The sequence below is a fragment of the Arachis hypogaea genome, chromosome 4, assembly GCF_003086295.3.
Source record: "Arachis hypogaea cultivar Tifrunner chromosome 4, arahy.Tifrunner.gnm2.J5K5, whole genome shotgun sequence".
NCBI lineage: Eukaryota > Viridiplantae > Streptophyta > Magnoliopsida > Fabales > Fabaceae > Arachis > Arachis hypogaea.
Window position 1 is genome coordinate 104,844,162 of NC_092039.1, and position 24,907 is coordinate 104,869,068.

At 41.0% G+C, this 24,907-nt stretch overlaps 1 non-coding gene across 1 annotated transcript; it reads right to left on the reverse strand.

Moving 5' to 3' along the window:
- Nucleotides 1–656: 656 nt before the first annotated feature.
- Nucleotides 657–764, reverse strand: LOC112798618 (small nucleolar RNA R71). Its single transcript, XR_003200222.1, has one exon. It is a non-coding gene; the product is annotated as a small nucleolar RNA R71 (small nucleolar RNA).
- Between the last annotated feature and the right edge of the window lie 24,143 nt (nucleotides 765–24,907).

The window sequence follows — 24,907 nt, forward strand, 5'->3', positions numbered from 1 at the left end:
AAGTTCGAATTCTTCTACTTCTGCCTTCTATTTTTCTTTTCCTCTGATACCTCAAGGAATCTCTATACTGTGACATAGAGGATTCTACATTTTCTTGTTCTCTTCTCTTTCATATGAGCAGGAGCAAAGACAAAAGCATTCTTGTAGAGGCTGATCCTGAACCTGAAAGGACCTTGAAGCGAAAACTAAGAGAAGCTAAGGCACAATTCTCTGTAGAGGACCTAACAGAAATCTTCAAAGAAGAAGAACCCATGGCAGCCGAAAACAACAACAATGCCAACAATGCAAGGAAGGTGCTGGGTGACTTTACTGCACCTACTCCCGACTTCTATGGGAGAAGCATCTCTATCCCTGCCATTGGAGCAAACAACTTTGAGCTTAAGCCTCAATTAGTTTCTTTAATGCAACAGAATTGCAAGTTCCATGGACTTCCATTGGAAGATCCTCATCAGTTTTTAGCTGAATTCTTGCAAATCTGTGACATTGTCAAGACTAATGGGGTTGACCCTGAAGTCTACAGACTTATGCTATTCCCTTTTGCTGTAAGAGATAGAGCTAGGACATGGTTGGACTCACAACCTAAAGAAAGCCTGGACTCTTGGGAAAAGCTAGTTAATGCCTTCTTGGCAAAGTTCTTTCCACCTCAAAAATTGAGTAAGCTTAGAGTGGAAGTCCAAACCTTCAGACAGAAGGAAGGAGAATCCCTCTATGAAGCTTGGGAAAGATACAAACAATTAATCAGAAAGTGTCCCTCTGATATGCTTTCTGAATGGAGCATCATAGGTATTTTCTATGATGGTCTCTCTGAACTATCCAAAATGTCTTTGGATAGCTCTGCTGGAGGCTCTCTTCATCTGAAGAAGACGCCTATAGAAGCTCAAGAGCTAATTGAAATGGTTGCAAATAACCAATTCATGTACACTTCTGAAAGAAATCCTGTGAACAATGAGACTAGTCAGAAGAAAGGAGTTCTTGAGATTGACACTCTGAATGCCATATTGGCTCAGAACAAAATATTGACCCAACAAGTCAATATGATTTCTCAAAGTCTGTCTGGAATGCAAAATGCACCAAGCAGTACTAAGGAAGCTTCATCTGAGGAAGAAGCTTATGATCCTGAGAACCCTTCAATGGAAGAGGTGAATTACATGGGAGAATCCTATGGAAACACCTATAATCCTTCATGGAGAAATCATCCAAATTTCTCATGGAAAGATCAACAGAGACCTCAACAAGGTTTCAACAACAATAATGGTGGAAGAAACAGGTTTAGCAATAGCAAGCCTTTTCCATCATCTTCTCAGCAACAGACAGAGAATTCTAAGCAGAATACCTCTGACTTAGCAACCATGGTCTCTGATCTAATCAAAACCACTCAAAGTTTCATGACTGAAACAAGGTCCTCCATAAGAAATTTGGAGGCACAAGTGGGTCAGCTGAGCAAGAAAATTACTAAACTCCCTCCTAGTACTCTTCCAAGCAATACAGAAGAAAATCCAAAAGGAGAGTGCAAAGCCATCAACATGGCCGAATTTGGAGAGGAGGAAGAGGCAGTGAACGCCACTGAGGAAGACCTCAATGGATGTCCACTGGCCTCCAATGAGTTCCCCAATGAGGAACCATGGGAATCTGAGGCTCAAAATGAGACCATAGAGATTCCATTGGACTTACTTCTGCCATTCATGAGCTCTGATGAGTATTCTTCCTCTGAAGAGGATGAGTATGTCACTGTAGAGCAAGTTGCTAAATACCTTGGAGCAATCATGAAGCTAAATGACAAGTTATTTGGAAATGAGACTTGGGATGATGAACCCCCTTTGCTCACCAAAGAACTGGATGACTTGTCTAGGCAGAAATTACCTCAAAAGAGACAGAATCCTGGGAAGTTTTCAATACCTTGTACCATAGGCACCATGACCTTCAAGAAGGCCTTGTGTGACTTAGGGTCAAGTGTAAACCTCATGCCTCTCTCTATAATGGAGAAGCTAGGGATCTTTGAGGTGCAAGCTGCAAAAATCTCACTAGAGATGGCAGACAATTCAAGAAAACAAGCTTAGGACTTGTAGAGGATGTTCTGGTAAAAGTTGAAGACCATTACATCCCTGCTGATTTCATAGTCCTAGAGACTGGGAAGTGCATGGATGAATCCATCATCATTGGCAGACCCTTCCTAGTCACAGCAAAGGCTGTGATTGATGTTGATAGAGGAGAATTGATCATTCAAGTGAATGAAGAATCCTTTGTGTTTAAGGCTCAAGGATATCCCTCTGTCACCATGGAGAGGAAGCATGAAGAGCTTCTCCCAAAACAGAGCCAAACAGAGCCCCCACAGCCAAACTCTAAGTTTGGTGTTGGGAGGCCACAACCAACTTCTAAGTTTGGTGTTAAACCCCCACATTCAAACTCTAAGTTTGGTGTTGGGAGGTTCCAACATTGCTCAGAGCATCTCTGAGGCTCCATGAGAGCCCACTGTCAAGCTATTGACATTAAAGAAGCGCTTGTTGGGAGGCAACCCAATGTTATATTTTATCTATTTTCCTTTGTTATTTTATGTTTTCTGTAGGTTGATGATCATGAGAAGTCACAAAATCAATTGAAAAAGCAAAAACAGAAAGAAAAACAGGAAGAAAAACAGCACACCCTGGAGGGAGAACCTACTGGCGTTTAAACGCCAGTAAGGCTAGCAGATGGGCGTTTAACGCCCAGTCTGGCACCATTCTGGGTGTTTAACGCCAGAAAGGGGCACCAGACTGGCGTTAAACGCCAGAAAAGGGCAAGCACTTGGCGTTAAACGCCAGAAATGGGCACCGGCCCGGCGTTTAACGCCAGAATTGGCTCAAAACACATTTTTTCATGACATTTGGTGCAGGGATGACTTTTCCTTGACACCTCAGGATCTGTGGACCCCACAGGATCCCCACCTACCCTACCACTCTCTCTCTTCTTCACCCATTCACCAATCACCTCAACACCTCTTCCCCAAATACCCTTCACCTATCAAATCCCATCTTTCTCTTCACCACTCACATCTATCCTTCATAAAACCCCACCTACCTCACCCTTCAAATTCAAACCACTTTCCCTCCCAAACCCACCCATACATGACCGAACCCTACCCTCTCCCCACTCCTATATAAACCCATCTTCACTCCTTCATTTTCACACAACCTAAACACTACTTCTCCCTCCTTTGGCCGAACCACAAGGCCATCTCCGTCTCCTCTATTTCTTCTTCTTCTACTATCTTCTTTCTTCTTTTGCTCGAGGATGAGCAAACCTTTTAAGTTTGGTGTGGTAAAAGCATTACTTTTTGTTCCATAACCATTTATGGCATCCAAGGCCGGAGAAACCTCTAGAAAGAGGAAAGGGAAGGCAAAAGCTTCTACCTCCGAGTTATGGGAGATAGAGAGATTCATCTCAAGGGTGCATCAAGACCACTTCTATGAAGTTGTGGCCTTGAAGAAGGTGATCCCCGAGGTCCCTTTTTCACTCAAAAAGAGTGAATATCCGGAGATCCGACATGAGATCCGAAGAAGAGGTTGGGAAGTTCTTACCAACCCCATTCAACAAGTCGGAATCTCAATGGTTCAAGAGTTCTATGCCAATGCATGGATCACCAAGAACCATGATCAAAGTGTGAACCCGGATCCAAAGAATTGGCTTACTATGGTTCGGGGGAAATACTTGGATTTTAGTCCGGAAAATGTAAGGTTAGCATTCAACTTGCCCATGATGCAAGGAGATGAACATCCTTACACTAGAAGGGTCAACTTTGATCAAAGGTTGGACCAAGTCCTCACAGACATTTGTGAAGAGGGCGCCCAATGGAAGAGAGATTTAAGAGGGAAGCCGGTTCAACTGAGAAGGCATGACCTCAAGCCTGTGGCTAGGGGATGGTTGGAGTTCATCCAACGCTCAATCATTCCCACTAGCAACCGGTCCGAAGTTACTATAGACCGGGCTATCATGATTCATAGCATCATGATTGGAGAAGAAATAGAAGTTCATGAGGTTATATCCCAAGAACTTTATAAGGTGGCGGACAAGTCCTCTACCTTGGCAAGGTTAGCCTTTCCTCATCTCATTTGTCACCTCTGCTATTCAGTTGGAGTTGACATAGAGGGAGACATCCCCATTGATGAGGACAAGCCCATCACTAAGAAGAGGATGGAGCAAACAAGAGATCCCTCTCATCATCAAGTCCCTGAGATGCCTCAAGGGATGCACTTTCCTCCACAAAACTATTGGGAGCAACTAAACACCTCCCTAGGAGAATTGAGTTCCAACATGGGACAACTAAGGGTGGAGCACTAAGAACACTCCGTCCTCCTCCATGAAATTAGAGAAGATCAAAGAATCATGAGAGAGGAGCAACAAAGACAAGAAAGAGACATTGAGGAGCTCAAGCACTCCATAGGATCTTCAAGAGGAAGAACAAGCCGCCATCACTAAGGTGGACCCGTTCTTTAATTTCCTTGTTCTTTATTTTCTATTTTTTCGAATTTTAGTGCTTATGTTTATCTATGTTTGTGTCTTGTGATCATTAGTGTCTTAGTGTCTATGCCTTAAAGTTATGAATGTCCTATGAATCCATCACCTTTCTTAAATGAAAAATGTGCTTAATTGAAAAAGAAAAGAATTGCATGAATTTTGAATTTTATAACAGTTTGATTATTTTGATGTGGTGGCAATACTTTTGTTTTCTGAATGTATGCTTAAACAGTGCATATGTCTTTTGAATTTGTGGTTCATGAATGTTGGCTCTTGAAAGAATGATGAAAAAGGAGACATGTTACTGAGGATCTGAAAACTCATAAAAATGATTCTTGAAGCAAGAAAAAGCAGTGAATACAAAAAAAAAACGAAAAAAGAGAGAGAAAAAGAAAGAAATAAAATTGTGATCCAAGGCAAAAAGAGTGTGCTTAAGAACCCTGGACACCTCTAATTGGGGACTCTAGCAAAGCTAAGTCACAATCTGAAAAGGTTCACCCAATTATGTGTCTGTGGCATGTATGTATCCGGTGGTAATACTGGAAGACAGAGTGCTTTGGGCCACGGCCAAGACTCAATAAGTAGCTGTATTCAAGAATCATCATACTTAACTAGGAGAATCAATAACACTATCTGGATTCTGAGTTCTTAAAGAAGCCAACCATTCTGAATTTCAAAGGATAGAGTGAGATGCCAAAACTGTTCAGAGGCAAAAAGCTAAAAGCCCCGCTCATCTAATTGATACTGATCTTCATAGATGTTTTTGGAATTCAATGCATATTCTCTTCTTTTTATCTTATTTGATTTTCAGTTGCTTGAGGACAAGCAACAATTTAAGTTTGGTGTTGTGATGAGCGGATAATTTGTACGCTTTTTGGCATTGTTTTTAGTATGTTTTTAGTATGATCTAGTTAGTTTTTAGTATATTTTTATTAGTTTTTAGTTAAAATTCACTTTTCTGGACTTTACTATGATTTTGTGTGTTTTTCTGTGATTTCAGGTATTTTCTGGCTGAAATTGAGGGACCTGAGCAAAAATCTGATTCAGTGACTAAAAAGGACTGCAAATGCTGTTGGATTCTGACCTCCCTACACTCGAAGTGGATTTTCTGGAGCTACAGAAGCCCAATTGGCACGCTCTCAACGGCTTTGGAAAGTAGACATCCTGGGCTTTCCAGCAATATATGATAGTCCATACTTTGCCCAAGATTTGATGGCCCAAACCGGCGTTCAACGTCACCCTCAGAATTTCCAGCGTTAAACGCCGGAACTGGCACCAAAGTGGGAGTTAAACGCCCAAACTGGCATAAAAGCTGGCGTTTAACTCCAAGAAGAGTCTCTACACGAAAATGCTTCAATGCTCAGCCCAAGCACACACCAAGTGGGCCCGAAAGTGGATTTTTATGTCATTTACTCATCTCTGTACACCCTAGGCTACTAGTTCTCTATATATAGGACCTTTTACTATTGTATTTTCATCTTTGGACATCTAGTTCTTAGATCAGATCTTGGTAGTTATCTTTGTTTTGATGCTATCTTAGATCATTGGGAGGCTAGCCATTCGGCCATGCCTAGACCTTGTTCTTATGTATTTTCAACCGTGGAGTTTCTACACACCATAGATTAAGGTGTGGAGCTCTGCTGTACCTCGAGTATTAATGCAATTACTATTGTTCTTCTATTCAATTCCGCTTGTTCTTGTTCTAAGATATCACTTGTTCTTCAACTTGATGAATGTGATGATCCGTGACACTCATCATCATTCTCACCTATGAACGTGTGCCTGACAACCACCTACGTTCTACCTTAGATTGGGTGGATATCTCTTGGATTCCTGATACACGACGCATGGTTGATCGCATGACAACCGAGCGCTCGCCTGACAACCGAGCCAGCCATTCCGTGAAATCAGAGTCTTCGTGGTATAGGCTAGAACTGATGGCGGCATTCAAGAGAATCCGGAAGGTCTAACCTTGTCTGTGGTATTCTGAGTAGGATTCAATGATTGAATGACTGTGACGAGCTTCAAACTCCTGAAGGCGGGGCGTTAGTGACAGATGCAAAAGAATCACTGGATTCTATTCCGGCCTGATTGAGAACCGACAGATGGATAGTCGTGCCGTGACAGGGTGCGTTGAACATTTCCACTGAGAGGATGGGAGGTAGCCACTGACAATGGTGAAACCCTTGCATAAGCTTGCCATGGAAAGGAGTAAGAAGGATTGGATGAAGGCAGTAGAAAAGCAGAGAGACGGAAGGGACCAAGCATCTTCATACGCTTATCTGAAATTCCCACCAATGAATTACATAAGTATCTCTATCTTTATCTTTATGTTTTATTCATATATCACCCATATCCATTTGAGTTTGCCTGACTTAGATTTACAAGGTGACCATAGCTTGCTTCATACCAACAATCTCTGTAGGATCGACCCTTACTCGCATAAGGTTTATTACTTGGACGACCCAGTACACTTGCTGGTTAGTTGTGCGAAGTTGTGTTTATGCCATGGTATTGAACACCAAGTTTTTGGATTCATTACCGGGGATTATTTGATTTGTGAAAAGTATTGATCACAATTTCGTGCACCACCTACGCGCGGGGGATTATTCTGCTAAAATTTTTCGAAGTTAAAAGCTGCAGAATTCACAGATTCAACCCCCAATCTTCCAACGGACATAACTTTCTCATTTTAAATCGTTTTTCACCCGTTCTTTGAACGGCATGGACATCCCGGATCCAATTTCATTTCTAAATAATTTTGGCACAAAAAGAAGATCCGTAGTCCAAGTTATGTCCCGTCAAAGTGTTCCCAAAAACCATGTTTTTCATAAAAATCACAAAGTGCCATTTTCAAAACAAGCCATTTTCAACTCTTTTCAAAACCAATCAAAACATGCCAATTTCATCCCTTTTCTTTGAAATCAATCAAAATATATCAAATTCAACATTAAGCCTCCTCAACTCACACATTGACACATTACCACAATTTATAAAATCAATATCCCATCATTTTAGCCCACTTCACCCAAGTGGCTCAAACCCAAACACATTGACATATCATATACTCTTCCTCATGCCAATTTTCAACAACACCAATTCCAATAAATCATCATTGTACACAATCAATATCATGCTCACCATCAACATGGTTCAACCCACAATTCAACCATAATCAATCATCAAGCATATATCACAACATGCATATTTCTCATACATCATACCATTAAGGCATCAATAATCATCATCACATATATGACCACATCATATATTTCAACCATTCAACAACATCAACAATTCAATGCCTATCTTAGGGCCTCTAGCCTAAGTATTTCCTACCACATTACATATTAGATACGGAAAACCGACACCATACCTTAGCCGATTTCCCAAGCTCAACCGGAGCACTTCCAAACCACTTTTTCTCAAGCTCTCAAGGCCTCAACATCTCCAAGATCAGATTTTTCACCACCAACTCCCTTTTCAAGCTTTTCAATATCACCAATCAAGCTCCAATATTCACAAATACACAACCTAAGCCACAACCATCATACCCATACACAACATCTCAATACCCAAACATCATAGAACAACAAATTATACTAGGGTTGAGAATCTTACCAGACCCAGGGTCCAAGGAGACAAGATTAACCTTATCCTTCAAGAGATTTGGGTCCTATAACATCAAAGAGCCCAAAATCTCAACATTTTTGCTCATAAAACTTGAAAACAAAGCTGGAATTTCGAAGAGCTAAACGTGACTTACCTTAAGAATGATTGTATGAATTTTGTAGAGCTCTTCGCAGTGAACACGTGACCGCAAACGGAGCAGTAATCGGAGCTCTAGATCAAAAGTTATGGTGGTTTAAAGATCAAGTGAGAGATAGAAGTTTGAGAGAGTATTCTTCCCTCATGGCCTCCATTTCAGCGTGTGTGTGTTTGTAATGAGGAGAGAGAGTGCTGAAAACTAGGGTTTTGGTTTAGTTTAGTTGGGCCAAGGGCCCACTTTGGGTCCGGTTGGCCCGGTTTGGCCCGTTCGGTCCAATCTTGGTCCGAATTCTATAAAATTGGTACCGAAATTCTCGTCTCAATCTCTCTATCACATTAAGCCATAAAAATCACATTTTGGGCTTTCTAGAATAAATTCTCATTTATGGGTTAATTAGACGTTAATTAACCGGGTTTTATATTCTACCCACCTAATTGGGAATTTTGCCCACAAAATTCAAATGTAATTACCTGAGAATAAGTGCGGATAATCCGTTTGCATCTCCGACTCAAGTTCCCAAGTGTGTTCCTCAACACCGCCTCGACTCCATGCCACTTTGACTAATTAAACCTCTTTTCCACACAACCGTTTGATACTAGTATCATCAATTCTGACCGGAGCCACCGGAAGCGTCAAATCTTCTCTTAACTGAACCGATTCAAGTTCCAACTCATGGCTAGCATCAGGAGTGTACTTCCGAAGCTGTGACACGTGAAATACATCGTGCAGGTTTGAAAGGTGTGGTGGTAGAGCCATCCGATACGCCACTGGTCCAATCCTTTCGAGGATCTGAAATGGACCAATGTATCGAGGATTCAACTTCTTTGTTTTAATCGCTCTACCTACTCCCGTGGTCGGAGTAACCTTAAGGAAGACATGGTCTCCTTCCTCAAATTCTAAGGGCTTTCGCCTCTGATCAGTGTAACTCTTTTGACGACTTTGCGCCGTAAGCATCCTACCTCGGATTTTCTTGACTTGTTCAGTAGTCTCAACTATCATTTCCGGCCCCAACAAGCTTTTCTCCCCAGCTTCATACTAACATAGTGGAGATTGACATTTTCTCTCATACAAGGCCTCATACGGAGCCATTCCGATGCTCGCATGATAACTATTATTGTATGCAAAATCCACTAATGGCATATACCGATCCCAACTCACCAGTTGGTCCAAAACACAAGCTCTCAATATATCCTCTAGTGTTTGGATCATCCTCTCGGATTGACCATCTGTTTGAGGATGGTAAGCCGTGCTCAAGCTTAATCGTGTTCCAAAAGCTTTCTGAAATGCACCCCAAAACCTTGAAGTGAAATGAGGATCTCTATCAGAGATCATAGTAGCAGGTACACCATGAAGTCTCACAATCTCCTTTATGTACAACCGTGCTAGTTCCTCAAGGGTGTAAGTCATACGAATGGGTAAAAAGTGAGCTGACTTCGTCAGTCGGTCCACAATCACCCAAATAGCATCAAAACCAGCCCTAGTCCTTGGCAATCTTGACACAAAGTCCATTGCAATACTTTCCCACTTCCATTGTGGAATCTCTAAAGGTTGTAACATCCCGGAAGGTTTTTGATGTTCAATATTTACCTTTTGACAAGTTAAGCACTTTGAAACATATTCCGCTACATCATTCTTCATACCCGGCCACCAGAACATTGCCTTTAAATCATGGTACATCTTAGTACTTCCCGGGTGAATGGAGAATCCGCTTTTGTGTGCCTCCTTTAAAATATCTTGCCTCAAAGTGCCAACATCTGGCACAATGATCCTACCTTTGAATCTCTATAACCCATCTTTTTCTTTCGATACTCTCCACTATTTTCCTTGCTCAATAGCCGGTAATACCTTCCATAACGCTTCATCATTTTGGTGACCCTTTAGGAGTTCGGACATAAAGTCACTTGAGATTTCTAATCGGCTCAAACACAAAGTTCCGGATATTTCTCGAGCACCAATTTCTAGACTCTCGAATCCCTTGAGCAACTTCTCCTCTTGAAGCATCATCCAAGCCGCATATAATGACTTATGACTTAACGCATCTGCCACTACATTCGCCTTTCCCGGATGGTAATTCAACTCAAAGTCGTAGTCCTTCAACAATTCCATCCACCTCCTCTGCCTCATATTAAGCTCTTTCTGATCAAAGAGATATTTCAAACTCTTGTGATCGGAGAAAACTTGGAATTTAACCCCATAGAGATAATGCCTCCACACCTTCAAGGCAAACACAACCGCAGCGAGTTCCAAATCGTGCGTAGGGTAATTAACTTCATGAGGTCTCAACTGTCGTGAGGCATACGCCACCACATTATGATGCTGCATCAGCACGCACCTTAGACCCTTTAATGAGGCATCACAGTACACCTCAAATGGTTCGTTCGGCTCAGGTAACACTAACACAGGTGTAGTGGTCAACTTTTTCTTCAATATCTGAAAGCTCTCCTTGCACTCAGGAATCCAAACAAACGGAGTGTCTTTGTGGGTTAACTTTGTCATTGGCAAAGCTATCTGTGAAAAGCCCTTGATAAACCTTTGGTAATAGCCAGCTAAGCCCAGAAAACTCCTTATCTCCGTTACGGTGGTTGGTTGCTTCCAATCCATCACAGCCTCCACCTTAGTTGGATCTACAGCTATTCCCTTCTTACTCACCACGTGACCCAAAAACTTCACCTCACTCTTCCAAAACTCACACTTAGACAGTTTTGCATAGAGTTTCTTCTCCTTTAGAATCTGCAACACGGTTCTCAAGTGTTCTGCATGCTCTTCCTCAGTCTTAGAATAGATCAGTATGTCATCAATGAAGACAACAATGAATTTATCCAGAAACGGACGGAAAACTCTGTTCATGTAATCCATGAATACTACTGGAGTGTTTGTCAACCCAAAAGACATCACAGTGTACTCATAATGACCATAACGAGTCCTAAAAATTGGTCTTAGGGATATCCTCACCTCTCACCCTTATCTGGTGATAACCGGATCACAAATCGATTTTGGAGAAAACTCCAGCTCCTTGCAACTGATCCATGAGATCATCAATTCTCGGCAATGGGTACTTATTCTTTATTGTAACCTTGTTCAGCTGCCTGTAATCCACACAGAGCCGCATACTCCCATCTTTCTTCTTTACCAGTAGCACTGGCGCACCCTACGGAGAGATACTTGGTCGTATAAAATTCTTTCCCAACAAATCCTCTAACTGAGACTTTAGCTCATTTATCTCTAACGGTGACATCCTATAAGGAGCACTTGAGATTGGTCCCGCTCCAGGCACCAATTCAATAGCAAACTCAACCTCTCGGTTAGGTGGAAACTCATCAATATCATCGGGAAACACTTCCGGAAACTCACACACAACCAGAATCTGTTCTAACCTTTGATCATCACCTGAAACGCCCGCGGTTAACAACAGGATACCCTGACATTCAGTTCCGGAACAATTCACCATCATCGAATTCAAGTAATAATTATTCACCACGACCGGCCCTTCTGTATCTTCCGGCATAAAGTACACCGACTTTGTAGAACAATCAAGCAGGACATGGTTCTTAGATGACCAGTCCAATCCCAAGATAAGATCAAGACTGATCATCGATAAGCAGACTAAATTATGAACAAAATCACGCTGCTTGAACCTAAAGGAAACTTCCGGGCATCCTAGCCTAGTCACCATGGCTTCATGGGTAGCATTATACACTCTTAGATCATAACCTAAGGTTACGATCTTCAATCCTAACTCATGGGCTTTCTCAAATGCAATGAATGAATGCAATGCTCCCGAATCAAATAAAGCATTTAAAGTTTGACCAGCCATTTCACAGTTACCTCGGATGAGTGTCTCGGATCCCACGACACCTATAGCTGAGGTGGTGAACATCCGACCAGTCTGTTGTGCTTTCCCAACACCTTGTTTCTGCTTCTCTGGATAGTTTGGGACCTTATGTCCCGCCTTACTACTGTAATAGCACAAACCCCATCCGGTCATACACGGGGCTCCCGGATGGTGACTTCCACATCTAGCACAAGCTTGCTCATTCTGAGGTTACTTCCCAAACCTTTTCCCATGGGAGTTGTTATTTTTGGGCCTCCTGAAAGAACTTCCCCACTTGAAAGGTGGACCTCTAGGTGCAAAGTTTTTTCCTCGGTTCTGTGGGAATGGCCCCTTATGATTTCTTCTCTCAGCGACTGCCTTCTTCACACACTCTTCAGTAACCCTATAGTTGTTTACCATCACAGAGAAAGTTTTGACCTCTATTGGTCCCTGAGCTCTATTTCTGTTGTTGCCATGATTGTTTATCCATTGCCCAAGAGTCTCAGCAGTGGCTTGCATCGCAGCAGCCATGTTTTCCAACGTAGTCATAAGGTTCACCGGGTTATTAGGGTTAACCTCCGGTGCACGAGCATTAGTACGACCCCTACCACGGCCTCTACCACGGCCTCTACCGCGTCCACGAGGCGCCATCTGGTTCCTATACACACCAAACAATCGATATTAAGTTGATCAGTCTCAATATCGGAAGTTTAGTGCTTCAAGTCCCAAATGCATGCTCATGAACGTTTATGCCAATTATATCAAGTAGATATACTAATAGCACATAACACACATACAGAGAATACACAGAAGCATAGTCAGTCCATCCCTCAGGCTTTACAGGAACGAACTGCTCTGATACCATAATGTAACACCCTACCATACAGAGTCTTATGCTTAAGTCATAATTCAGAGATGGCAAGGTATTACGACCTCTAAAATAAAAATTTAGTACGTGTAGTAGTATAAATGATTGATTATAACTAGGAGCCTTTATAGAAAAAGGGGTAAACAAAAATCGCAACTCGAAAACGCAACACTCTGATCGATAACATAACGAACAAGGATAACCAACGCGAGATTATATATATACAAAGGAGGGTCAAAAACAGGAATATCAAGACTCAAAATCCGGCTACGAAGATAACCGGTCCGAGCATAGCAATATATACATATGATAAAATAAGGAAAACCCCAAAGGAAACCCAAAGGGACACAAATACATAAAACCTATTCTCCAAAATCTCCCATAAGAGGAGTCATCACAGTTTATATTATTTAATGGAGATAAAAGTATCTAAGCAAAACATATAAACTAAACAGAGTCCCCAAGAACAAAGGATCTTCGCTAATCCAGAAGTCTCCAGCAGGCCTCAGCGAGAAACCTCACGTCCTGCATCTGAAAACCACAAAATCTGCATGGGTGAGAACCAGAGGTCCCCAGCATGGTAACAGCTTCCACATAGAAGGAAATCCTAGAACTTCCTCCAGATAATATCAAAGCTTATAAACAAGCTAAACCATATAAGGGCATCTGACTAAAGATTCTTCAGTCTAACTAATACTTCCCTTTCCAATTCCTTCAAACCTCCCAACCACCATCAGGAGTATAATGTAGCAAACACGGTTATATCAAACAAGAGATATACAAATAGGAACAGATAAGGCATTTAGACAATTAGCAAGTAATATGCAGTCAAATAGGCAATCTCAAACAATTCATATAGTATGCATATGATGAATGCCTGTCCCTAGTGGCTGATGATATCATCTGTCGGTTATAGAGCCAACCCGACAAGTCCTGGTAGTTAACCATTGGACTGTCCCTCTGTCGTGTCTCCCTAACTCGAGTTATACTCAATATAAACTTGATCATAATCATGATCCATATCCATCACCCTCACTAGTGAATATTTATGGGGGTGAGCTCATCCGGGGCTTTCACAGTGCCCGGCCACCCTGACGACATAGGGTCAAAAGAGCTTCAAGTCTCAACCTGGAGCACGTGGTGGCTAGCCACTGCTTTCTCCCAGGGAAACTCTCATCTTCGATAATGGAAGTGCAACATTCAGAATTCATTCAACAGCATATATATGCATTTATTCTTAGCCATAATCATGGCTCCACCGTAACACAGCAATAATCCAGCTACCGGGCTCATGGTTAAATCCATAACCAGTCATCTGGCTCACGGTTAAATCCATAACCAGCCATCTGGCTCAGGGTTAAATCCATAACCAGCCATTTCATTAACAATTACGGCCTTTCGACCCATGGCATAACAAGCACTTCCACCGCCATCCTCCGCCTCCCACATAATCATCTTTGATCCTCATTGATCATTCATTTTTCCCTTGCTTCACTCGCAAGTTACCATATCCCCTAGCTCCTTTTCTAATTGCTCGGCATATCATAAAGATTTAAGACATAAGTGGTGAGATCGGAGGCTTAGAAGTATGAGATTTGGCTTTTAAAACTCAAAAATCAACTTTGGGATGAAAACAGAGCCACACGTACGCGCACTCCACGCGCACGCGTGGATGGCCACAAAACTCATCGACGCGTATGCGTCCTGCACGCGAACGCGTGGATTGAAAATTAGCCAATCTACGTGCACGCGTCAACCACGCGTACGCATGGCTACTCTCGTGCCCCAGGCACAAAACTGGCACAGTTCAGGCACAACCCTCTGGAAAATGGCTGGGCATTGGGTGCAGCACATCGGTGCGCCCACGCACACCACGCGCACGCGTGGATGGCACTTTCTGAAAGAACGGCGCGTACGCGCCAAGTGAGCCTACGCGCGGGGGATTATTCTGCTAAAATTTTTCTAAGTTAAAAGCTGCAGAATTCACAGATTCAACCCCCAATCTTCCAACGGATATAACTTTCTCATTTTAAATCATTTTTCACCCGTTCTTCGAATGGCATGGACATCCCAGATCCAATTTCATTTCTAAATAGATTTGGCACAAAAAGAAGATCCGTAGTCCAAGTTATGTCCCGTCAAAGTGTGCCCAAAAACCATATTTTTCATAAAAACCACAAAGTGCCATTTTCAAAACAAGCCATTTTCAACTCTTTTCAAAACCAATCAAAACATGCCAATTTCATCCCTTTTCTATGAAATCAATCAAAATATATCAAATTCAACATTAAGCTACCTCAACTCACACATTGACATATTACCACAATTTACAAAATCACTATCCCATCATTTTAGCCCACTTCACCCAAGTGGCTCAAACCCAAACACATTGACATATCATATACTCTTCCTCATGCCAATTTTCAACAACACCAATTCTAATAAATCATCATTGTACACAATCAATATCATGCTCACCATCAACATGGTTCAACCCACAATTCAACCATAATCAATCATCAAGCATATATCACAACATGCATATTTCTCATACATCATACCATTAAGGCATCAATAATCATCATCACATATATGACCACATCATATATTTCAACCATTCAACAACATCAATAATTCAATGCCTATCTTAGGGCCTCTAGCCAAAGTATTTCCTACCACATTACATATTAGATATGGGAAACCGATACCATACCTTAGCCGATTTTCCAAGCTCAACCGGAGCACTTCCAAACCACTTTTTCTCAAGCTCTCAAGGCCTCAACACCTCCAAGATCAGATTTTTCACCACCAAATCCCTTTTCAAGCTTTTCAATATCACCAATCAAGCTCCAATATTCACAAATACACAACCTAAGCCACAACTATCATACCCATACACAACATCTCAATACCCAAACATCATAGAATAACAAATTACACTAGGGTTGAGAATCTTACCACACCCAAGGTCCAAGGAGACAAGATTAACCTTCTCCTTCAAGAGAGTTGGGTCCTATAACATCAAAGAGCCAAAAATCTCAACATTTTTGCTCATAAAACTCGAAAACAAAGCTGGAATTTCGAAGAGCAAAACGTGACTTACCTCAATATTGATTGTATGGGTTTTGTAGAGCTCTTTGCGGTGAACGCATGGCCGCAAACGGAGCGGCAATCGGAGCTCTAGATCCAAAGTTATGGTGGTTTGAACATCAAGTGAGAGATAGAAGTTTGAGAGAGTATTCTTCCCTCATGGCCTCCATTTCAGCGTGTGTGTGTGTGTGTAATGAGGAGAGAGAGTGCTGAAAACTAGGGTCTTGGTTTAATTTAGTTGGGCGAAGGGCTCACTTTGGGTCCGGTTGGCCCAGTTTGGCCCGTTCGGTCCAATCTTGGTCCGAATTCTATAAAATTGGTACCGAAATTCTCGTCTCAATCTCCTCTATCACATTAAGCAATAAACATTGATGACAAGTCATCATATACCCATTTTTCAAGCTAATTTCACTTGTTTCACTAGTCTTTATGCACTTTCTTGCATCCTAAGTAAGTAATTTGGAATGAAAATGCATGACTTCTTTAAATCAAACAACCACCATTAAATTGATGCTAAATCATGAGGTTTGAGCTAAAATTTATTGATTTTTAATGAATTATAAACCTTATGAGTTTAGAGATACTTTGATTGGTTATTTTGGTTTCTTGTAGGTAAAGAAAGGAAGAAAAAAAAACGTGGCTTAGGAAGTGTGGCCAAGAGATGAGAAGTGTGGTGCAACATAGAAGGAAAAAGCAAACACTGCCCTCCACAAGAGCACATTGCCCTCCAGGAGAGCAGCATAATGAACCAAGCCTTAAAAGCATCACTGCCCTGCCCACAATAAGGGCGGAGCACAATTCTATGCCAAGGACCAAAGGAAGCAAAAACTCTGCCCTGCCCTTCTCAAGAGCAATATCGGGCTTTCATGAAAAATAATTCAAAGGAAATTGCTTCCTAGTGTTTCCTATGGGTTTCGAACCCAAGAACAAGGAGGAAAGGAGTAGCGCTCAAATACAAGGAAAACAAGCAAAACTTAGCTTGTTTTCAATCTCCAAGAATCGAACACAGCACCATGAGGAAGCAAGGAACTAGGCATTACTTTGGTGCCAAGAAAACCAAGGAAAAAGGAGCAGCGTGAGCCTCCACCGAGTTTCGAACTTGGGATTTCACCCATTGGCAACATTGCCCTGCCCTCCACAAGGGCAGGGCAGCATTTCTTGGTGCATGGCCAGTGCACAAATTGGCACGGGCTTGAGCACTTGGCGCGCAACATGGACGCATGGGCAGCAAGGTAAGGCGCACCATGGCAACATTGCCCTGCCCTCCACAAGGGCAGGGCAGCATCCTGATGCTACACACGCAGCACACGCACGCACGAGGCTTCATCACACAATTTCCCTGCTCTGCCCTCCACAAGGGCAAGGCAGCCTCCTGGAAGCTACTTTCTCATGGGCTGAAAATTGGATTAAAAATCCAATTTAATTCATTTCTTCACTAAATTAAAAGCCCATCCAAATTCCATAATCCAAGAATAGAAAGTGTATAAATAGGAGATAGTTTGATGTAATTAGGACCTTCTTTTTTATTTTTGAATTTTCACATCTTTAGACTTGATTTTTTGTTGAGAGCTTGGAACTGAGATTTTAGAGAATTGGGAAGGAGAATTGATCTCTCTTCTTCCTCGTTCTTGCTTGAGCACTTTTTACTTTTCTTGTTTGAGTCTTAGGTGTGAAGAATTGAGGAATTTCTGTCTCAATCTCCATTCAAGATCTCTTTGATTTTCCTACTGCATAATTGAGTTGAATTCAATTTCCTTTACTGCTTCAATCTTCAATTTCTCTTTAATTGCTTTGTGAACTTGGATCTGGGAAGGAAATTGAGATCTAGACTTTGCTATCTAGTCTCTGGAGTCCTGAGATCCAATTTTCCTTTTGGTTCTTCTGTTGAACCACTGCTGCAATTTAATTTCTATTTTCTGTTTGATATCTAGTTGAATTCAAATCATTTCTTACTTTGATAATTGTTGCAATTTAATTTCCCTTGCTTAAATTCTGAATTACCAGTCCTCAAATTCCTTTTCCATTCAAGCAATTTATATTTCTTGCACTTTAAGTTACTGCAATTTACATTTCTTGTACTTTAAGTTTCAGTCATTAAATTTCTTGTTCTTTAAGATTCAGCACCTTTACTTTCAATTCTCTTTAATTTCTGCAATTCCTCCCTCTCCATTTACATTCTCTGCTATTTACTTACTGTTGGATACAAAATCACTCAACCAATACTTGATTCGCTTGACTAAATCAACCACTGAACTAAAATTGCTCAATCCTTCAATCCCTGTGGGATCGACCTCACTCCCGTGAGTTTTATTACTTGATGCGGCCCGGTATACTTGCCAGTGAGTTTTGTGTTGGATCGTTTTCCACACATCAAGTTTTTGGCGCCGTTGCCGGGGATTGAAATAGATTGACAATGATTAAGTAAGGTGGTGGTCTAGATTAAGCACTTTTTCTTTGTTTTTCTTATTTTTTATAAGCACATTAACTGTTTGACATATTGTGTCACCTAACCCTCTAACCACATTCTAGCACTAGAATGTTCATGTTTCATTTGCTTTGTTTGTGATTTTTGCAAGTCATGGAGGCTGAGGTGCGTGAAGAGGGAGTGAGCAACAATACCCAGCCTACAAGAAGGGTGTTGGCTTCTTACACTATCCCCAATGCAAGAAACTATGGGAGTAGCATACTCACTCCCAACGTTCATGCAAATAATTTTGAGTTGAAGCCTCAACTTATCACTCTGGTGCAGAACAATTACTCCTATGGAGGAAGTCCACTTGAAGATCCAAACCAACACTTATCCATCTTCCTCAGGATTTGTGAAACTGTCAAAACAAGTGGTGTGCATCCAGACATCTATAAGCTACTGCTGTTTCCATTCTCTCTGAAGGATAAGGCCACTCAATGGCTAGAGACATTTCCCAAAGAAAGCATCAATAATTGGGAAGACTTAGTGAGCAAATTCCTAGCCAAGTTCTATCCTCCACAAAGGATTATCAGACTCAAAACAGAGGTCCAAACATTCACTCAGATGGATGGAGAGTCATTGTATGATGCATGGGAAAGATACAAGGCTTTACTCAGGAAGTGTCCACCAGAAATGTTCAAAGAATGGGATAAACTTCAAAACTTCTATGAAGGATTGACTCTGAAAGCTCAGGAAGCACTAGATCATTTAGCAGGAGGTTCTTTGCAATTAATGAAGACAGCAGAGGAAGCCCAAAACCTCATAGACATGGTGGCAAACAATCAATACTTCTATGGTCATCAAAGGCAACGCCAACCAGCCCCGAGAAAGGATGTGCTGGAACTTGAAGGTGTTGATGTTCTCTTGGCACAAAACAAACAGATGCATCAACAGCTTCAGCAACAAATAGAAATGATGGCCAAGAAAATTGATGGACTGCAAGGTGCTGCAGTAAACACACAACGCCAATCTCAAACCTCACATGGGTGGAATCAATCTGAAGAAAGTTTTGGGACATTCAATTATGAGCAACAAAGCTCTGAGCAGGTGCAATGCATGAATAATACTTCAAGTTCATTACAACACAATTTTTATGGTGATGCACACAAGACACCCTGGAAGACTCATTCTAATTCAAGGTGGGGTAAGCACCAGAACCAAGGACAAAGTGACTTCAACTATAGTAGCATTAGCAACACAAACAACCAAAACCATTCATCCAATAATACTAACCAATTCAAAAACCCACAAAACACATACTACCAATCCCATAACAACTCACAAAACCATCAGAATAACTTTTCTACATCCACATCCCACCCTCAAAGTACCCCCACAATTAATTCAAACAACTTCCAGCAACAACCATTTCATTTCACACAACCACAACCAAATCCAGACTCTCAAAGAATCTCAAGTCTAGAGAAAATGATGGAGAAACTCATGAAAAATCAAGAGATGGCAAGACAAGATCAAGAAACTGCAAGGAAAGATCAGGCCCTGGCATTCAGAAACCAAGAGGCCTCAATCAGAAACCTTGAGAGACACATGGGGCAAATGGCTAAGCAAATCTCAGAAATGGGTGAGAAGAGAGCAAATACCTTCCCCAATGTCATTGAAGAACACCCAAGGGACAAAGGAAAAGCCACAAAATGGGAGGAGTGCAAAGCAATTATAGTGGAAAGTGAAGAGACTAGGGAGAAGGAAGCCATCAATCAAGAAGAACACAACAGAGAAGTTCCACAAGAAGAAATAGAGGACAAAAGTGAAAAGGATCAGACAACTAAGAAGGCACAAATCTCAAAGGGAGACAAGAACATCCTTGAATCACAACTACAAGAGAAGAGGAAAGAAGAGAATCCTTGTGTCCCCAAACTTCCATACCCTCAGAGGTTTAAAAAAGAAAATGAGGATAAGCAATACTCAAAATTCCTGGACATATTCAAGACGCTCAGCATCAATATTCCTTTCTTGGAAGTACTTGAACATATGCCACTATATGCCAAATTTATGAAAGAAGTACTCACAAAGAAAAGATCCCTAAAGGAAGTACAGATTGTTGAGATGACAAAGGAATGTAGTGATATCCTCCAAAGAGAGTTGCCAGAGAAGAAAGATGATCCTAGGAGTTTTTACATACCTTGCACCATAGGAAACATAACAATTGAGAAGTCATTCTGTGACCTCGATGCAAGCATAAACTTGATGCCTTTGTATCTAATGAGGAAACTTCAAATTTCTGAGCTAAAATCCACACGAATAGTTCTCCAAATGGCTGACAAATCCATTAAGCAAGCACTGGGATTTGTGGAGAATGTGTTGGTAAAAGTGGGAAAATTCTTTCTCCCTGCTGACTTTATTATCTCAGATATAGAAGAGGACCCTAACACTCCTATCATCTTGGGGAGGCCTTTCCTAGCTACGGGCAGAGCATTGATAGATGCTGAAAAAGGGTAATTGTTGCTAAGAGTGCATGATGAGCACCTAGCATTCCATGTTTTTAAAATCATGCATGAGCCTACCCAAGAAGAAGATTGTATGAAGGATAAGGCCAGAGATCAAAGCCTGAAGGAGGCAGTCAATGAGTTAACTCCAAGACTTCTAAATCCATGCTTAAAAGCAGTAGAGATGGTGCAACAAACCAAAGAAATCAAGGAGGAACTAGATCCAAAGCCCCCAGATGAGTAATTTAACATCCCAGATAAAGAACCACCAAGGCAGGGAATATCTTTTGAGAAAGAAAAAAAGAAGAGGCCAAGAGGGTGGAGAAACAAGAAGATCCCCACTGAAGGCTTCTCACCAGGGGATAAAGTGATGTTAAACACCCAACCAATGAAGGTGTCTCCACAAGTGTCTGAATACTACACTGTGAACCAGGTCCTTTCACTTGAATACCTAGAGATCATCAAAGAGGAGACCGGAAGGAAGTTCACAGTAAGAGGTGAAAAGCTGAGGCACTATGATTTTCAGCCTCCATGATCAAAGAATGGAGGATGTCAAGCTAATGACAATAAAGAAGCGCTTGTTGGGAGGCAACCCAACCGGAGGTAGTTTTCTTTTCATAGCTTTTTCAATAAAAATGTTGAATAATTGGTATGCATTGCAAGGAGCTAAGTTTGGTGCTGCACACCAAAATAATTTAAGGGAGAATGAAAGATTCTAAGTTTGGTGTTCCACCAAAATCTCATTTAAAAACATTCTCACTTCCTGCATAATGCTAGCTCCAAGCAATCAGACAGATTATTCAACTACTTAACTGCTTTCTAGTTTTAATTCCATAACCTTTAGTAAGGACACAAGGTTTCACATATGGTTAATTTGTTGCATCAGAGGCTGTGGCAAACAATTAAGTTTGGTGTTCCCACACCAAAATAAATCCAAAAGACACACTCACTTTATGCATACTAACCATTCATCTAAGGGCTTGAGAAGCAAGCAACTTTTGAGAATTATGCAGGAAATTAGTCAACCATTGAAGATATTGTGCATCTTAACTCAAAAGGGATACAACAAGAGGAAGAATGAAAAGATGCAACCCAAAAGGTTGTATCTACACTTAATCCTTGTTGTTGTGAAATGTTTTAATTCAGGAATTCTTGTATGTCTTACTAAAGTGTTTATTTAGTTGCAAGTGAAGTTGTTTGATTAAGTATGTTGATATGCATAATGCTTGTCATTCATCACTTAACTTTAAATTTTGTTTTGTTTCCCATATGCTTAAATGAAAGAGAAATGGTTGAATTAGAAAGTAAATATCCAATGTTGCATAAGTTAGAATGGAAGTTAATGGTGGTATATGTGTTTGATTAAATGTATAACTCATGAAATAATTGCTGCATAATGTCATTTTCATTGAAGTGTGAACTAGCTTGCTGTCATAAAGGTTCCTATCAGTAAAGAAAAAAATCCCTTGAGAACAAAATAAAACAGAAAGAAAAGGAAGAAGAAAAAGCCAATGTGGCAAGAAAAATAAAGAATAAAGGCTGGACACCAATAGCTTGGACCCTAGGACACATGCCTGTGGTGTTCTTGTACTAGGATATGCTTGGACAAGTAAATTCTGAGGGGTATTTCAAAACCCAGTCACTTAGATCAACTGATTTGGGATGGCCAATTGAAAGTCCACAATAAAGAGCAACCTAGCTACAGAACATTTAGTTATCCAAAGAGATGTTGGGCATCAATGATCCTAGGATGAAATAGTGAGCCATGTGTCTGTGGTGAAGAGATGGTAAGTAAAAATAAAGCCAAAGGCTACTGCAACATTTGACACCAAGCCTTCAAAGAATAATAAGCTTGTTAAGCAAAATAAGAAAAGAAAAGTTAGCAAGGGAGCAAGTAAAAAGTAAACCTTACAACAGCAAGTTTAGTAAGCCTTTGAGGAAGAGTGTATTTTATGTAACAGCAAACAATAATTGAGTTATCATTGTCTGCATAAAAACTCCATGAATCAAGTTCTGCTATATGCCTAATAAGGATATGTATGCTTTTCTTTTTTTCACTTTATTTTCTCTTAGTTTTGATGCTTGCTTGGGGACAAGCAAGATTTAAGTTTGGTGTTGTGATGACAAGTCATCATATACCCATTTTTCAAGCTAATTTCACTTGTTTCACTAGTCTTTATGCACTTTCTTGCATCCTAAGTAAGTAATTTGGAATGAAAATGCATGACTTCTTTAAATCAAACAACCACCATTAAATTGATGCTAAATCATGAGGTTTGAGCTAAAATTTATTGATTTTTAATGAATTATAAACCTTATGAGTTTAGAGATACTTTGATTGGTTGTTTTGGTTTCTTGTAGGTAAAGAAAGGAAGAAAAGAAGAAAAATGTGGCTTAGGAAGTGTGGCCAAGAGATGAGAAGTGTGGTGCAACATAGAAGGAAGAAGCAAACACTGCCCTCCACAAGAGCACATTGCCCTCCAGGAGAGCAGCATAATGAACCAAGCCTTAAAAGCATCACTGCCCTGCCCACAATAAGGGCGGAGCACAATTCTATGCCAAGGACCAAAGGAAGCAAAAACTCTGCCCTGCCCCCCTCAAGAGCAATATCGGACTTTCATGAAAAATAATTCAAAGGAAATTGCTTCCTAGTGTTTCCTATGGGTTTCGAACCCAAGAACAAGGAGGAAAGGAGTAGCGCTCAAATACAAGGAAAACAAGCAAAACTTAGCTTGTTTTCAATCTCCAAGAATCGAACACAGCACCATGAGGAAGCAAGGAACTAGGCGTTACTTTGGTGCCAAGAAAACCAAGGAAAAAGGAGCAGCGTGTGCCTCCACCGAGTTTCGAACTTGGGACTTCACCCATTGGCAACATTGCCCTGCCCTCCACAAGGGCAGGGCAGCATTTCTTGGTGCATGGCCAGCGCACAAATTGGCACAGGCTTGAGCACTTGGCGCGCAACATGGACGCACGGGCAGCAAGGCAAGGCGCACCATGGCAACACTGCCCTGCCCTCCACAAGGGCAGGGCAGCATCCTGATGCTACACACGCAGCATACGCACGCACGAGGCTTCATCACACAATTTCCCTGCTCTGCCCTCCACAAGGGCAGGGCAGCCTCCTGGAAGCTACTTTCTCATAGGCTGAAAATTGGATTAAAAATCCAATTTAATTCATTTCTTCACCAAATCAAAAGCCCATCCAAATTCCAAAATCCAAGAATAGAAAGTGTATAAATAGGAGATAGTTTGATGTAATTAGGACCTTCTTTTTGATTTTTGAATTTTCACATCTTTAGACTTGATTTTTCATTGAGAGCTTGGAACTGAGATTTTAGAGAATTGGGAAGGAGAATTGATCTCTCTTCTTCCTCGTTCTTGCTTGAGCACTTTTTACTTTTCTTGTTTGAGTCTTGGGTGTGAAGAATTGAGGAATTTCTGTCTCAATCTCCATTCAAGATCTCTTTGATTTTCCTACTGCATAATTGAGTTGAATTCAATTTCCTTTACTGCTTCAATCTTCAATTTCTCTTTAATTGCTTTGTGAACTTGGATCTGGGAAGGAAATTGAGATCTAGACTTTGCTAACTAGTCTCTGGAGTCCTGAGATCCAATTTTCCTTTTGGTTCTTCTGTTGAACCACTGCTGCAATTTAATTTCTATTTTCTGTTTGATATCTAGTTGAATTCAAATCATTTCTTACTTTGATAATTGTTGCAATTTAATTTCCCTTGCTTAAATTCTGAATTCCCAGTCCTCAAATCCCTTTTCCATTCAAGCAATTTATATTTCTTGCACTTTAAGTTACTGCAATTTATATTTCTTGCACTTTAAGTTTCAGTCATTAAATTTCTTGTTCTTTAAGATTCAGTACCTTTACTTTCAATTCTCTTTAATTTCTACAATTCCTCCCTCTCCCTTTATATTCTCTGCTATTTACTTACTGTTGGATACAAAATCACTC